At 43.0% G+C, this 16061-nt stretch overlaps 1 protein-coding gene across 1 annotated transcript in view; it reads left to right on the top strand.

The window, feature by feature from the left end:
- Window positions 1–897: 897 nt before the first annotated feature.
- The window catches only part of tmem71 (transmembrane protein 71), a 73801-nt gene continuing 58637 nt past the window's right edge, over window positions 898–16061 (top strand). The window contains exon 1 of the mRNA XM_085992590.1: window positions 898–1082. The gene's annotated coding sequence lies outside the window, so the exon portion shown is untranslated. The remainder of the gene's footprint in view (window positions 1083–16061) is intronic.

The following is a 16061-nucleotide window of genomic DNA, read 5'->3' as shown; positions in this document are numbered from 1 at the left end:
CTCAAAAAGCTCGACACCATCCAGGACAAAGCAGTCTGCTTGATTGGCACCCCATCCACCACCTTAAACATTCACTCCCTCCACCACTGGTGTACCGTGGCTGCAGTGTGTACCATCTACAAGATGCACTGAAGCAACTCGCCAAGGCTTCTTCGGTAGCACCTCCCAACCCCGCGACCTCTTCCACCTAGAAGGACAAGGTCAGCAGGCGCATGGGAACATCACCACCTCCAAGTTCCCCTCCAAGTCACACACTATCCTGACTTGGAAGTATATCACCATTCCTTCATCGTTGCTAGGTCAAAATCCTGGAACTCCCTCCCTAACAGCACTGTGAGAGTGCCTTCACCACACGGACTGCAGCGGTTCAAGAAGGCAGCTCACCACCACCTACTCAAGGGCAATTAGGGATGGGCAATAAATGCTGGCCTTGCCAGCGATGCCCACATTCCATGAACGAATAAAAAAAAGTGGATATGTTAAATATTCATGTAATAATATTGTACAGCATATTTCACCCAATACTTTTTTGTGTTTGTCTGAGTCACTTTTCATACGGACCTGGTTGATATTCTTAAATTTATCAAATTCAATAAACTTTACATTGTTACCTATTTGTAATGAATGGAAGTGCCACAATTTCGAAACATAAATATTTTGAGAAAGCTATTAGTTAAATAAGGAGTTATGTTTTTTTCTTTATTTTGTTCTAACATTATTCATTAAATTTAAAAATGATCGAATATATTTTGAATCGATTTCAGCACCTAATTCTGTTGAGAAAAAGAAACTTTCATTTCCTTAGAAGCGAAATATATATTGCTCCTTAAGTGACACACAGCCTTTCAATTTCTGGGGCATTAGGACCTGCGGCGCGCTGAGCCGGGAGGTGGGAACGGTTGCGCGTGCCAGGCTAAAATATCGGCAGTACTTTGAAAGATAACAAGGACTCGCAGCATCCGCTTCAGCACAAATGCAAGAACCCACTTTTACCAGCCAGCTCTTACTGTGTGCGTGCACGGTGTGTCGCGGTGAAAAAGCGGAAAGAGCTGAGCCCAGAGAAGAGGTGGGAGGCTGACAGAGTGAGTAAACTGGAGTGAGCCTTGTAAAATCTCTATTGGTCTGTATCTAACGGTCTGAGACTGGGCTTGTCTCAACCAGCAACCCCACTGGCCAGGCTCCCCAATTATTTTAGATTAATATCTCCTCTAGAAAGCAGTTTGTTGATTTTTAGTAACCGAAGTCAGATAAATTGACAACATATATATATAACTTATATAAGGATATTTGGAGAAACTTTTTTTTTTCAGTAGAAATTTCATGTAAGGCTTGTGTGTTTAATCCATTTCTTGGGTTTCACTTTTTAAATGCTGGATTGTATGGTATAGAAATGAGCAGGTTATTATTTTTGGGTACAGAATACAGCAGTGATCAAGTGCTAATCATGTACATGTCTTGGGAAAGTTGTTTTACAATCGCTAATCCCTCAGTGTGACTGTCATTATGAATCAAAGACATGGAATGTACCAACAGAAAATGTACTGGCAGTTAGTGACTGCACTGTTCAAAGCGGAATAAGATCGCCCCAATTTCTGCACAACACCTTTTAAAAAGGCGCGGTAAGTGACTTCAAAACAATTGAGATCGCCAGATTATCATTGCCAACTCTTTGTTGTTTTGCTCTTACAGTTTAAGATGTCATCTAAAGCGCCTCAATTATTGTTTTGTAAGCAACCAGGTAGTCATCATCTATAGTAGCACGACCAGTATTTCCTGCAACATAATTTCATTATCAAACGCTCTGCTGTTTTTGTGTCAAATTTCTCATTAAACATTGTAATAATTTCTTTAAAACAATAGAAAACGTTAGAGTATTTTTATTACAGTGCATTTCAGCGTTAACATTTTGTTAAGCTTTTAATTGCTTAGCTTCTGATTTTGCTAAACAAAACAACAGTCCTGCCGTTTATCAGTAATTATCAGGTGACGTCATTGAGATTTTAAAGTGCACTTATTTTGATGTGGATTCACTCTTAAAATATACATCATTTCGTGTGTTTAAATGGCCTTGCAACCTGCCACTGCTAATATTTCCTGGATGGGCAACAAAAAAGAACACCTTGGCCAGGCAATTAAAATAAATCTATGAAATACTAATACGTGAAACTGTTTTGTCTACATCAGCGCAACAGATGTACAAATGACAACATAATCTTTCATACATGTTTGGGCATGTGTTGCTGTACCAGTTGCCAGGCTATTAAGATTCATGCGCTCAGTCCATATGCTGAATTTCCCCATCTCCACTGGGGTTGGAAAGCATCTTGCTTCTGTTGAGCAGTTCCCAGGGATGTCACTATAGAGAAACCAGGGATGTTATGATTGAGAAACTCCTCAGATAATGAAGCAGTCCATGCCCGTGTGCAGCAAGACCTGGATGACATTCAGGCTTGGGCTGATAAGTGGCAGGTAACTTTCGAGCATCTAACCACTGCCCCTTGACATTCAATGGCATTACCATCGCCAAATCCCCCACCAACAATATCCTGGGGGTCACCATTAACTAGAAACTTAACTGGACCAGCCACATAAATACTGTGGCAACAAGAGCAGGTCAGAGGCTGGGTATTCTGTGGTGAGTGTCTCACCTCCTGACTCCCCAAAGCCGTCTACAAGGCACAAGTAAGGAAGGAAGTGATGGACTACTCTCCACTTGCCTGGATGAGTGCAGCTTGACACCATCCAAGACAAAGCAGCCCACTTGATTGGTACCCCATCCACCACCTTAAACATTCACTCCCTCCACCACCGGCGTACTGTGGCTGCAGTGTGTACCATCTACAAGATGCACTGCAGCAACTCGCCAAGGCTTCTACAGCAGCACCCCCCAAACCCGCAACCTCTTCCACCTAGAAGGACAAGGGCAGCAGGTGCATGAGAACACCACCACCTCCAAGTTCCCCTCCAAGTCACACTCCATCCTGACTTGGAAGTATATCGCCTTTCCTTCATCGTCGCTGGGTCAAAATCCTGGAACTCCCTCCCTAACATCACTGTGGGAGTACCTTCACCACACGGACTGCAGCGGTTCAAGAAGGCGGCTCACTACCGCCACCTTCTTAACGGCACCTAGGGATGGGCAATAAATGCTGGCCTTGCCAGCGACACCCACATCCCAGGAACAAATAAAAAAAAAAGAAAGGAAACAAGGGGCATTACTTTCAGATATGTCAAGGCATCAGGACAAGAGGGCACAGATTTGAGCCTGTGAAGGGAGAGCTTAGGACAGATGGGAGGGCAGGAGCAGGTGAGTGCACTCCCCCAAGGGTAGTGAAGTTTGGAACTCTCTTCCACAAACGCTGGGTCAATTGTTACTTTTAAATCTGAGATTGATAGATTTTTGTTAACTAAAGGTATTAAGGGATATGGGGCAAAGGCGGGTATATGGAGTTAGGTCACAGATCAGCCATGATCACATTGAATGGCGGAACAAGCTCGAGGGGCTAAATGATCTGCTCTTGTTTCTATTTTCCTGTGGTCCTATGTTCCTAGAATGAGCAGGTAGGTGCAAATCAATCATGGGGGAGCAGGCTCGAGGGGTTGAATGGCCTACTCCTGTTCCTAATGATCCTATGAGCTGCACTGTCATCCAGTCCAATCACAGAGCGGAGGGCACCTATTTGGAGCTAAGGAGAACACAATCAGTTCACTATATTCCCATGTATACAGACATAGTGTATTTTTTTCAGTGCAGGACTCCATTTAGAAACTGGTGTTACAAGTGGGTTTGCATTATTTACAGCTCATTATAACAAGGTGGTACATTAATTGTGTGGCATTACATAACAAGCAAAATATTGCAGCAGTAGTTGAATATTTTTGAAATTTGGTAATATACTACAGGAAAGCATTTCACTCCATCAGAAGTTCGTGCATTGTCATAGTAGGGCATTATGTTTCTCGTGCAATTAAGTATTTTCCTACAACAGATCACCGAATTTCAGATCAACCTGACTCTTAATTTGTTATTATAATGTTGGAAGTAGAATGCATCATCCCTCCCTCTGCACCTTTGGTGGCACAGCCTTCAGCCACCTTGGCCCTACTCTCTGGAAATTCCCTCCTCAAACCTTTGTCCCCTTTTATTTCTCCCCCCACCTTCAAAATCTTTCTCAAAACACATCTCTTCAACCAAACTTTCAGTTACCTCATCCCAAGTCTCCTGCAAAGGTTTGTTGCCCACTCCTTCCTCCTCTGTAAAATGCTTTGGGACTTTTTCTTACGTTAAAGGCACTATATAAATGCAGGTGGTTGCTCCCATTACACATTTGAATCTGAATCTTTAATTTAATGTAAGGTGGCTAATATGTAGACGTGAGGTCTTTTAGATTACACTGTAAAATGAGCAAATCAGCATTTTGGAGGATCTTGGGACACTGTTTTCAAACCTGTCATCATCATGCATTTTAAAATGCGTGTGGTTGGTTAAGGAGGATTACTGTCTAGTACGGTATTTTGTAAGCTGCTTTACCAGGTTTGTTTTAAGTTGAATAGTGTATGACAGCGTCAATTTAAATTTTGTACCCTAACTAAAATGGAACTGGTAAAGCATACAGTCTGCTCCGCTTAATTCATGATAATTCATTTTAGCACGAATCAAATTGTTGTCTAATAACACTGCTGTGAAGCGCCTTGGGACATTTTACTACGTTAAAGGCGCTATATAAATACAAGTTGTTGCTGTAAACTCCCACTTTGCTGTGTCATTTACATTGCTCAATCAAATTATTAAATTTTTTTAATTCAAAAAGCAAATTACCAGGAATAGACATTATTGCAGAGATTTGGTGTAAAGGGTTTCCTTTCCTTTACAGGTGTAAAAAGAAAAAAACAGAAAATGCGGCAAATACACAATGCGTACAAACATCTAAAAAGAGAAGAGACAGGTTAACATTTTAGGTGTAAACCTCTCATCAGAACTGAGTCTACACCCCAAAGATTCATCTATCTTTTGTTATTATAGATGCTGATGTCTGCTGTGGTTTTTATTGCTGTACAAACATACCCTGACAGTGAGCATGATCACAATTGTTTATGTGGAGTTTCAAAGTAATTGCATGCTCCAGGAACTTTGGGCTGCCTGAAACTCCTGCAGATTAAGTATGTATCATCAATGATTTAAAGGCTTTAAACTAGTAAGAAGGGGGGAGGGCTCTACAAGAAATGTAAGCAGCCTAAATATAAACAAAACAGGAAAAGTGAGCAAAGGAAAGAATAAAGTAAGGGAGGACATTGACGGCAAGGGAGCAAATAAAGTTAAAGAACAGGATCTAAAAAGATGGTTAAACATAAAGTGAGAGGAAATCCTATTAAAAATGAGCTAAACTGTCTGTACAGCAATGCACACAGTGTCTGTAATAAAACAGGGGAGCTGGAGGCAATCATGCATTGGGAGGAACCAGACATAGTAGGGATTACTGAGACATGGTTACAGAAAAATCAGGACTGGGAATTAAACATTGCAGGGTATAACATTTAGAAAAGATAGAGAGGGAAAAGGGGAAGGTGGAGTAGCTGTACTTATTAGGGATAACATAATGGCAGCAGAAAAAAGGAAGTAGATATCAGCAAGACAAAAATAGAATCCATATGGATAGAGATAAAAGATAGTAAGGGATCAATCACACTAATAGGCATAGTCTACAGACCACCTAATAGTGGAAGGGAGGTGGAGGAAGAAATATGTAGACAAATTAGAGAAATTAGTAAAAAACATAGAATAATTATCATGGGGGATTTCAACTACCCCGATATTAATTGGACAGAAGAGGTAGGTAAAGAGGATAAGGGAATGGAGTTCCTACAATGTGTACAGGACTCCTTTCTAACCCAATATGTAAAAAGCTCAACAAGGGAGGATTAGCTATTGGATCTAGTTATGGGGAATGAGCCAGAGCAGATAAGAGAAGTAAAAGTAGGGAAACATCTAGGCAATAGTGACCATAATATAATACACTTTTTAAGATGACAATAGAGAAGGACATAAGTATGACAAAAAACAGGTTAATAGATTGGAGAAAAGCTGATTTTTGAGGGGCTGAGAATGGAACTTGGGAAGATAAAATGAGCAACAATATTGGCAAACAATGATGTAGAACGACAAACGGAAACATTTAAAACTGTGTTCAACAGAGTGCAGGAAAAATATATTCCGCTAAAAGGAAAGAACAAACTAAACACTAATGAGACTCCATGGATGAATAAAGACATAAGGGAACAATTGAGGGTAAGGAAAGAAGCATACATTAAGTACATAGACAGCAAAGGAGTGCATTATAAGAGAGAATATGAAGGGATTAGGAGAGAAGTCAAAAAAATCAATTAGGAGGGCAAAGAGGAACTATGAAATTAAGTTATCAAGGAACATAAAACAAAATAGTAAAATATTTTACAGGCACATCAATTAAAAAAAGGAAGGTTGGGATGGGAATAGGGCCATTAAGGGATAGACAGGACAATACCACAGGTAACAATAGGGAGATGGTGGAAATATTAAATCATTATTTTGCTTCGGTATTTACCAGGGAGATGGACCAGGTGGACATGACATTGGATGATGAGATGAGTAATGAGTTAAGTGCATTTAAAATAAAAAAGGGGATATATTAAATAAACTAATCAAACTCAAAGAGGATAAAATCCATGGTCCAGATGGATTGCATCCATGCATTTTAAAAGAATCTAGGGAAGAGATAGCAGAGGCATTACTACAAATATTTAATAATTCGTTAGAAAAAGGTGTAGTGCCAGAGGACTGGTGGACAGCTAACATAATACCTATATTTAAGAAGGGATAGAACATGTTCAGGGAATTATAGACCAGTCAGCTTAACATCGGTAGTAGGAAAAATAATGGAATCTCTACTAAAGGGGACAATACAAGAACATCTAGAAACAGAAAGTAAAATAATGAATAGTCAGCATGGATTTCAAAAGGGAAAAATCTTGCTTGACCAACCTTATTGAATTTTTTGAAGAGGTAACAGAGAGAGTAGACAATGGTAATGCAGTAGATATAATTTATCTAGATTTTCAAAAGGCCTTCAATAAGGTACCCCATAATAGACTGAAGAACTAGGTTAGAGAATGCGGAGTCAGGGACAAGTAGCAGAATGGATAGCTAGCTGGCTTCAAGACAGAAAGCGGAGAGTAGGGGTAAAGGGTAGCTATTCACAGTGGCAGAAGGTGGGTAGTGGTGTTCCACAAGGATCAGTGCTGGGACCACTGCTGTTCACAATTTACATTAACGATTTAAACTTTGGAATCAAACACAATTTCTAAATTTGCAGATGATACCTAATTGGAGGGGATAGTCAATACTGAGGAGGACTACAACAAATTACAGGAGGACATTAATAAACTTACAGAATGGGCAAATAATTGGCAAATGAAGTTCAACACAGATAAATGTGAGATTACATTTTGATAGGGAGAATAGGGAGGTCACATCACTTGAAGGGTGCGAGTCTAGGTGCGGTCGAGGAACAAAGGGATCTCGGAGTACAAATACACAGATCACTACAAGTTGCGCCACCGGTTAGCAAGGCCATAAAAAAGGCAAACCAAGCACTAGGGTTTATTTCTAGAGGGATAGAATTGAAAAGTAGGGAAGCTATGCTAAACCTGTATCGAACCTCAGTTAGACCACACTTGGAGTACTACGTGCAGTTCTGGTTGCCATATTATAAAAAGGATACAGAGGCATTGGAGAGGGTGCAGAGAAGATTTACAAGGATGATACCAGAAATGCGAGTGTATACATATCAGGAAAGGATGAACAGACTGGGTCTCTTTTCTCTTGAAAAAGAAGGCTGAGGGGTGACCTAATCGAGGTCTTTAAAATTCTGAGAGGTTTGATAGAGTGGATACAGAGAGAATGTTTCCACTTGTGGGGAAGAGCATAACTAGAGGCCTCAATATAAGATAGTCACCAAGAAATCCAAAAGGGAATTCAGAAGAAACTTCTTTACCCAAAGAGTGGTGAGAATGTGGAACTCGCTACCACAGGGAGCCGTTGAAGCGAATAGTATAGATGCATTTAAGGGGAGGCTGGACAACCATATGAGGAGGAAAGGAATAGAGGGTTATGCTGATTGATTTAGATGAGGAAAGACGGGAGGAGGCTCGAGTGGAGCATAAACGCCAGCAGGGACTGGTTGGGCCGAATGACCTGTTTCTATGCCATATATCCTATGTAATCCTATGATTCTTGTTTAGTGTCTGTCTGAAAAGAGTGGAGAATATGGACTGGATATTTACTGAGGCGGGGCTGTGTAGGCCGGCTTGGAGTTTCGGATGGAAAATCCGGAATTCTTCGTTTCGCCACATGTTAGCATGTGACTCTTGGCCCTGGCCGGTTCCCCGCCCGGAAGTCAGCCTGATTGACAGGCTTGGCTTCCAGTCGGGCGGGAAGCATTCTGGGGGAGGTCGCAGGACCAGGTAGGTTCGATCTCTGACCCCGGTGGGGGTTGTGGGGGGTCTGATCCCGGGCGGGAGGGGGTGGGGGGTTTAGGTATGATGGTGGGGGAACGTGGGGGTGCAGGAGGAAGCCCAGCTGCTCCTCCTGGCGCACAAAGAGTGATCCCGAGGCTGTCCTCGCCTCGCTGCAGCTGCCGGCTTTCCCGAGACCTGGGAAATCCAGCCGGCCACTATATAACCGGCAAAGCAGGTTAATTCCAAAGCTTCCAGCCTCATTAACATATTTAAAATACCAACCCGCCTCCTGGGAGCGGCTTGGCTGCTTGCCTCTTGTCCTGCCTCAGTAAAACTCGGACATCGGCGTGTTGGAGCCGGCTGCTTGACACGTTTGGAATTTTTGCCCATTTAACCTCCCACTCGCACCCAATCTCACCCGTGTTAAAATTCCCCCCTATAGATCAGAACAGTAGAAGTGCTGTGTAATGCTGTAGGGCTAATTTTACATTCATCAGCTAAATGCTTTTTTTAATCTTAGTTCTTCCCCTTTCAGTTGCAAACTTGCTGAACAAAGCAGAAATGGAGAGCTATTTCCGGTGGTAACCACTGAGCTCATCTTATATTAAATAGTGTAGGCTTACATTTGAAAATAAACAATCTGAAGCTACTTTAAAAGGCTGAAGTGCAATGTCTTTTAAAAAAAAATAAAAATAAACTCATTGTACAGAAGTGACGTAATTGATTCATTGCAAGTTTTACATTCCTGTGTTAAATTGCTGGTAGAATTTTAAAACATTCTTTATCAGGATATACGTCAGAACAAAATGTGCCCAGTTACCCACAGGACAGATATACTGCATATCCTGTGCCAGTTTGAAGCAGTTTTCGAAAGATACACAGTGTGACTTCAGTTTTCCAGAAAACAATTTGAATTTTCTTTAGTGGTCAATTTTACTTTCAAGTTTTTAACGTTAATACAGAGTTGCCTAACCTATCGTTTCCTTCCTAATTTTTAATATTTCACCCACAGTTGGAGGCCAAATAACAGTGCACTTTTAAGCCTACATGCTCTGCTTGAAGAGAGTAGCACGAGCAGCTCATAACTCCATACTGTTCACTCACAGTCTAGAAAATTTCAGTGTCAAAATAACCAGATAGGGTTGGATGAAGTAGGGTGGGAGGAGGCTCGTGTGGAGCATAAACACTGGTACATACCAGTTCAGCTGAATGGCCTGTTTCTGTACTGTAAATTTTATGTCATTTTATGTAAAATGATGCCTGAATTATTATTGCACCACTAATTGATCATCAGTAACCTTAGAGTCTTAACGAGTAATTAGTCTTGAATTTTCCAGTCAGTGTTAATACCAGTGGTAACCCTTACAGCCAACAGAGTGACAATTGTAAAATAAGTAGGTTCTTGCTGGTTAGAAAATCTTGGCCTTTACCTCAGGCTACTGATTGTTGTGGTACAGTAGAACTTTTACATTGAAATGCATAAGAGTAGACATTACTGTTACCATACAAATTCCTAATGCACTCGTGTCAAATTCCTCTCTCCAATAATTTAAGTGTTAAGATAAACTCTTTCATTAAAATAGCAGCAAAAGGAATCTGATATGACCTCACTCATGCGATAACATTACTGACAGTAATTTCTAGACTCTGATGAGATTAAAGTTTTATTATTCAGGGGACATTGCATAAAATATAATTAATAGGTTGGAGACTGTGCTAAGGCAATACGTCAGCAAGAAGTCGATGTCATGAAGTGCAAAAGATTAACTCAAACAGTTTATTAATGTCTCAGTCTTGAGCTGTGTTCATTCTTGTAACAGTCTCCACGTGTCTATGCAATATATAGAAGTGAAGTTGATAGGAACAGTTTGCTGCCATTTTCATTGAAGTTTTTTGATTTTGCTGGCAGTGGTTGTCACGGGGATCACAAAAGATGTTGGGCTACCCTGAGAGAGGGGGATTGATGGGCCGAATGGTCTCCGCTTGTGCTAAAACGTTTAATACAATTTAAAACAGAATTGGTATCGAGACTTGATTCACTGCATTTTACAAGGGAATATTGTGCCTTCTACATATAAACAAGTGGTTTATTGCAGCAAGCAAATAATTCGGATCCTCTTGGAAAACACCATTTCCATTGGCTCTGGGACTTTTTCTGTAAGATTGTAGTGCTTGGTTAGCAAATTGTGCTACTCATGTTAAGAGTAGAAATTCGTGACATTTGTCACAGGATGTGCTGCACCAAATCACACATCCTAACCATAATTCTGTAATCTATAATCAGATTATCTGGTCATTATCACATTGCTGTTTGTGGGAGCTTGCTATGTGCAAATTGGCTGCCGCGTTTCCCACATTACAACAGTGACTACACTTCAAAAGTACTTCATTGGCTGTAAAGTGCTTTGAGACGTCCTGAGGTCGTGAAAGGTGCTATATAAATGCAAGTCTTTCTTTAATTATCTATATATTACTGATTTTGCTATACATGCAGGTACAGCAAGTAATCAAAAAGGCAAATGGAATGTTGGCCTTTATTTCAAAGGGGTGGGAGTATAAAAGCAGGGAAGTCCTGCTGAGACCACACCTTGAGTACTGCGTACAGTTTTGGTCTTCTTATTTAAGGAAGGATATACTTGCATTGGAGGCAGTTCAGAGATGATTCACTAGGTTAATTCCAGGGATGAGGGGTTTGACTTATGAGGAAAGGTTGAGCAGGTTGGGCCTATACTCATTGGAATTTAGAAGAATGAGAGGTGATCTTATCGAAACATATAAGATACTGAGGGGACTCGACAGGGTAGATGCAGAGAGGATGTTTCCCCTTGTGGGGAAATCTAGAACTCGGGGGCACAGTTTTAGAATAAAGGGTCGCCCTTTTAGAACTGAGATGAGGAGGAGCTTCTTCTCTGAGGGTTGTAAATTTGTGGAGTTCTGTGCCCCAGAGAGCTATGGAGGCTAGGTCATTTAAATACATTTAAAGTGGAGATAGACAAATTTTTGCAAGATAATGGAGTGAAGGGTTATGGGGAGCGGGCTGGGAAGTGGCTTTGAGCCCAAGATCAGCCATGATCTTATTGAATGGCGGAGCAGGCTCAAGGGGCCGAGTGGACTATTCCTGCTCCTATTTCTTATGTTCTTACATTCTCAGTGCAGCCTAATCTCATTGGTGCTGATTGTGAAAACCATCTGAAAGACCCTTCCGTTAATTTAGAAAGAAGGTAAAACTTTTGGACATCAGCTGCCAAACCGTTCCTCAGAATGTCAAATTTAAATAACATTTAACATGTTCCGATGTGTTTACATCTTGGGGAACTGTGATGGTTTATATTATGCTAAATAATATTTCAATGCAGGCTTTGAAGGTTGACCTGTTGCTGCTTTTTGCACAGCTGGCTTTGAAGGTTGAGATTGGGTAGTAAGTTTCAGTCATTGTAATCAAAGGAGTTACTATGGCGATTCCTCTACCACGTTTCCTTCTGAAAACGAGACTATTCTAGTGATGAGATCCTTGCTAGTCTTTGTTTTTGTCCGTGTGCATTTAGTAATAATTGTAGACTAATCTGGGATAAAAGCGGCTGGCTTTGGCAGAAGGAAATGTCTGAAATTTAAATCCAGTGCTGCAGATGAACTGCAGCTGAGTGACGTCACGTTAACTCCTCGAGGATCAGCGACCGGGGCATTTCTAAAAACCAATTAGACGTAGCGAAGATGTTTCCTCTTATGGAGAGACCAAAACTAGGGGCCATAAATATAAGATAGTCACTAATAAATCCAATAGGGAATGCAGGAGGACCTTTTTTACCCAGAGAGTGGTTAGAAAGTGGAACTCAGTACCACATGGAGTAGTTGCGGCGAGTAGCATAGATGTATTTTAAGGGTAAGCGGGATAAACACATGAGGTAGAAGGTTATGCTGATGGGGTTAGATGAGGAGGGGTGGGAGGAGGCTTGTGTGGCGCATAAACACCGGCGTGGACCAGTTGGGCCGAATGGTCTCTTTCTGTACTCTACGTTCTATGTAATTAATGCAGTAAAATCCTGAGGTGAACACCCGCATTCAAAACGTGTTGTAAACAATTCTGGCAATGTGAGCAGCCTCAGTATTTACAGCAATCTTCGTGATTATGAACTGATGCATTTCCCAGTCATCACTTGACCGTTCACCAATCAATAATTGACTTTAATATTATACTACTTCAAAACTTTTCGTACAATGACGTGCAGAGACTTATGTAGGCAAATACAGCAGCTGTTCTTGTGCCAGCAATGTCCCACCAACAGCAGTCGGATGAAGGCAACAAAATCTGTTTTGAATTTGCTAAATCTGTAAGAATGGTTTAATTAAATGTGTGGTTAATAAATCTTTCTAAAGAAGACTCTTTGAACCAGTGGATTTACAGAGGAGGCAGAGGGAAAAGCAAGTTTTATCTAGAAGTATGGTTCTTTTGTAGTTTGTGTTAGAATAGGTTCCACCACAGCAAAATTCAACTGTAGAAGTACAGTGGCTCATGAAGTTTTGTAAAAAAAACAATGGCCTAGAAATTCGGTGGGCTGCGCCACCAGTTAGCGCCTAAAGAGGGCACTCAGTGGCTTTAGCGCCACTGGCCATGCCTCCCGTGATATTTAGCTGGGGCGCTAATGGCGGTGTTAGCCTGTTGCGCTGCGCCGCCACCGATGATGTCATCGGTGTGCGCAGCGCCCCGCTACCGCCCCGATCTCGATATTCGGTAGCGCCCACCTCTGTAGCACCGTTCACTAATCGCGCCCGGTTCACAGGGCCTACTTGTGGTGGCAGTGGCGCAAATTAAGGTGGAGGTGCAGGGTGGCCGTTTTTTCGGCGGCCGCCTGCCAGCACCTCCATCCCCGGCCTCCTGATCTCCCCCCGCGGCAGTGCCGGCTGTTTTCCGAGAGCCCGGCACTTCTCCTCGGTGCCGGGCTCTTTTGCTGGCACTCGCGATCGCTCACCGTGCTGGTGCAGGCCCCTCCCCCTTAAGAATGGGAGGAAGGCCTGCAGTACCGCAGCGCGCCGTGCCGCAGCGTGTGGCGCTGCGGCACGTTGCGCTGCGATATTCAGTTTCAGCGCCCTAAGAGGGACGCGGAGCACCTCGAGCCTCGCCCCGTGTCCCTCTTGGGGCGTTCAAGCTGAATTTCCGGCGGTCGCAACTGCTCCGATCGCTGCACTAAATCCGGCGCCCAGGCGAGCTTGGCGCCCCGTTTGCGGCTCCACCCAATTTCTCCCCCAATGATTCTGAACTGAATATTAGGAGTTGACAGCACCTCGAAGGTTCTAAACCGAACTGATTATAACATTTGCTTCCTTAAAATTAGGAAGGTTTAAAGTTAATAACTAGAATAAGCTGCTTTAATAAAATATAAAGGAAACTGCATGTGCAACATAAATTGTTACTGGAGCAAGGACTGGCCAAGAAGGAATGTTAACTTGAAATGACCTCATTCTGTCTGCACAGCTTTGGATTGTGTCGGATGTTGTCTGAAAGGAGGTAGTCCTGGGGGATTTGTCTGTATGTGCCGTTCATGGGAATGTGCAGCTGTTCTATAAATAAAAACATGTTAAGTATTGGGGAATTTAGAGACGTTATCCCGTGTTGGAAAGCATCCCGTGCTATTGACCAAGATTAAATATCAGACTCAAGTTGCTCTGTTTTTGAAGCGGCATGCTAATCACCTGGAAGGTTATAAAGATTGTCCAACACTCTTAAAAAGGGGGCTAAATTCGGTTGATTTGCGCCTCCCGTCCAAATCAACTAGCGCCTGGGCACGGTGCCGCTAACGCCTCCCGCGAAATTCAGCAGGAGGTTAGCGGTGGCGCTGCGCCGCCGGCGATGACATCATCGCCGCGCGCAGCGCCCCGCTCGCGCCCCGGCTGTAATATTGGGTGGCGCCTCCCGACTTACTGCCAGATGCTATGTCCGACGGGGTCAGGGGGGCCTACCTGCGGCCGGGGCGGCGCTAGTTAAAGGGGAGGTGGCGGGCAGCCATTTTTGTTGCTGGCTGCCTGCCAGCACCTGCCCCCCCCCCCCCCCCACCCCTTGCGGGGTGCCGACTGCTCTCTGTGAGCCTGGCACTCCTTGCGTGCCGGCCTCATTTGCCATCACTCCCGATCCCTGGTGGCCTAGCTGGGCGCCGGGACGTGCTGCACCAGGCCCCTCCCCTTTAATAAGGGGAGGAAGGCCTGCAGTACCGCGGCACGTTGTGGCGCGATATTGGCTCGCAGTGTCCCAAGAGGGCTGCGGCGCTTCCAGTAGCGCCCCTCCTCCCTCTCAGGGCGCTACCTGGGAAAATCGGCCGCGGGGGCGGTAACTTTTTCGGGGCGCTAAAATTAGCTACCCAATTTTTACCCCAAAGTGTTTGGAGATTTATACATAGGATTACACAGAATTTACAGCACAGAAACAGGCCATTTGGCCCAACTGGTCCACACGAGTTTCATCCCACCCCTCATCATTTAACCCTATCAGCAAATCCTTCTACAGTATTCCTTTCTCTCTCATGTTTTTCTAGCTTCCCCTTTAATGCATCTATGCTATTCACCTCAACTACGCCCTGTGGTAGCGAGTACAACATTCTCACCACTCTCCGGGTAAAGAATTTTCTCCTGAATTCTCTATTGGATTTATTGGTGACTATCTTATATTTATGGCCCCAACTTCTGGTCTCGCCTGCAAGAGGAAACCTCTTCTCTACGTCTACCCTATCAAACCCTTTCATAATTTTAAAGACTTCTATCAGGTCACCCCTCAGTCTTCTATTTTCTAGAGAAAAGAGCCCCAGCTATAGGAAGAGGGCTTTCAGAACATGAGCATTATATGTCTTCATCCACCCACTAAAGCCATGGTGGGTTGTCTCAGAAGTGACTGAGTGCTGTAGTGAAGGGGGTAGATTTTGACCTTTGGACAGTCGACAGGCTGAGTCTGCTGGTTGGCTGCCCATTCCGCCGCTGAAGTGGCGGCCGTGATTTTGAGGCTCTGGCCAATTTTCAATTTGCTGGGCTAGCTGCAGGGTATCAAACAGGCTTACGCCCGGTGAGGCCATTCATAATCGACCTCGTTTGGGGTGATTTTAATTTTGGGCAATGGCATAAAATGGACGGTATCGAATTGGCAGTCTATTCTTCACCTTGCCCGATTTTCCCTTCTTTTGACTTCAGTGGAATGGTAAATTAAATGTTTATAATACACGGATAATTTGCTATCACTGCTTTACACATCGCTCAAAGTTAAACGCCCTTTGTACTAAATCCGATGAGTCAGAAATCAGCCATTAGGATTTCTATCTGCATGAGTAAATACATTTGTTTTGTAAATGTTAACTTTTTTAAATTCCTGGATTAGCCCCTATAACCTTAACCCTTAAACTGCTTGTGAGTCCAGGGAAATTCCTGTCTCCCTGAGCCTACTGGTTTTGTACAATGTCAGCTAACATGAGGCTGTAAAGAGAGAGAAATTTATTGCTGCAGTAACCCGATAAAAGCAAATCACAATTTTGCGTAATTAGAAATAAATGAAAAACTTGTGCTTGACATCGTCTACTTTTTTTTCCCCTGTT

This window comes from Somniosus microcephalus, chromosome 7 (assembly GCF_052327205.1).
Source record: "Somniosus microcephalus isolate GS21.2 chromosome 7, FLI_Smic_1.0, whole genome shotgun sequence".
Taxonomy (NCBI): Eukaryota; Metazoa; Chordata; class Chondrichthyes; order Squaliformes; family Somniosidae; genus Somniosus; species Somniosus microcephalus.
The sequence above is the reverse complement of the archived record's forward strand: the minus strand, read 5'-3'. Positions and strand labels throughout refer to the sequence as shown.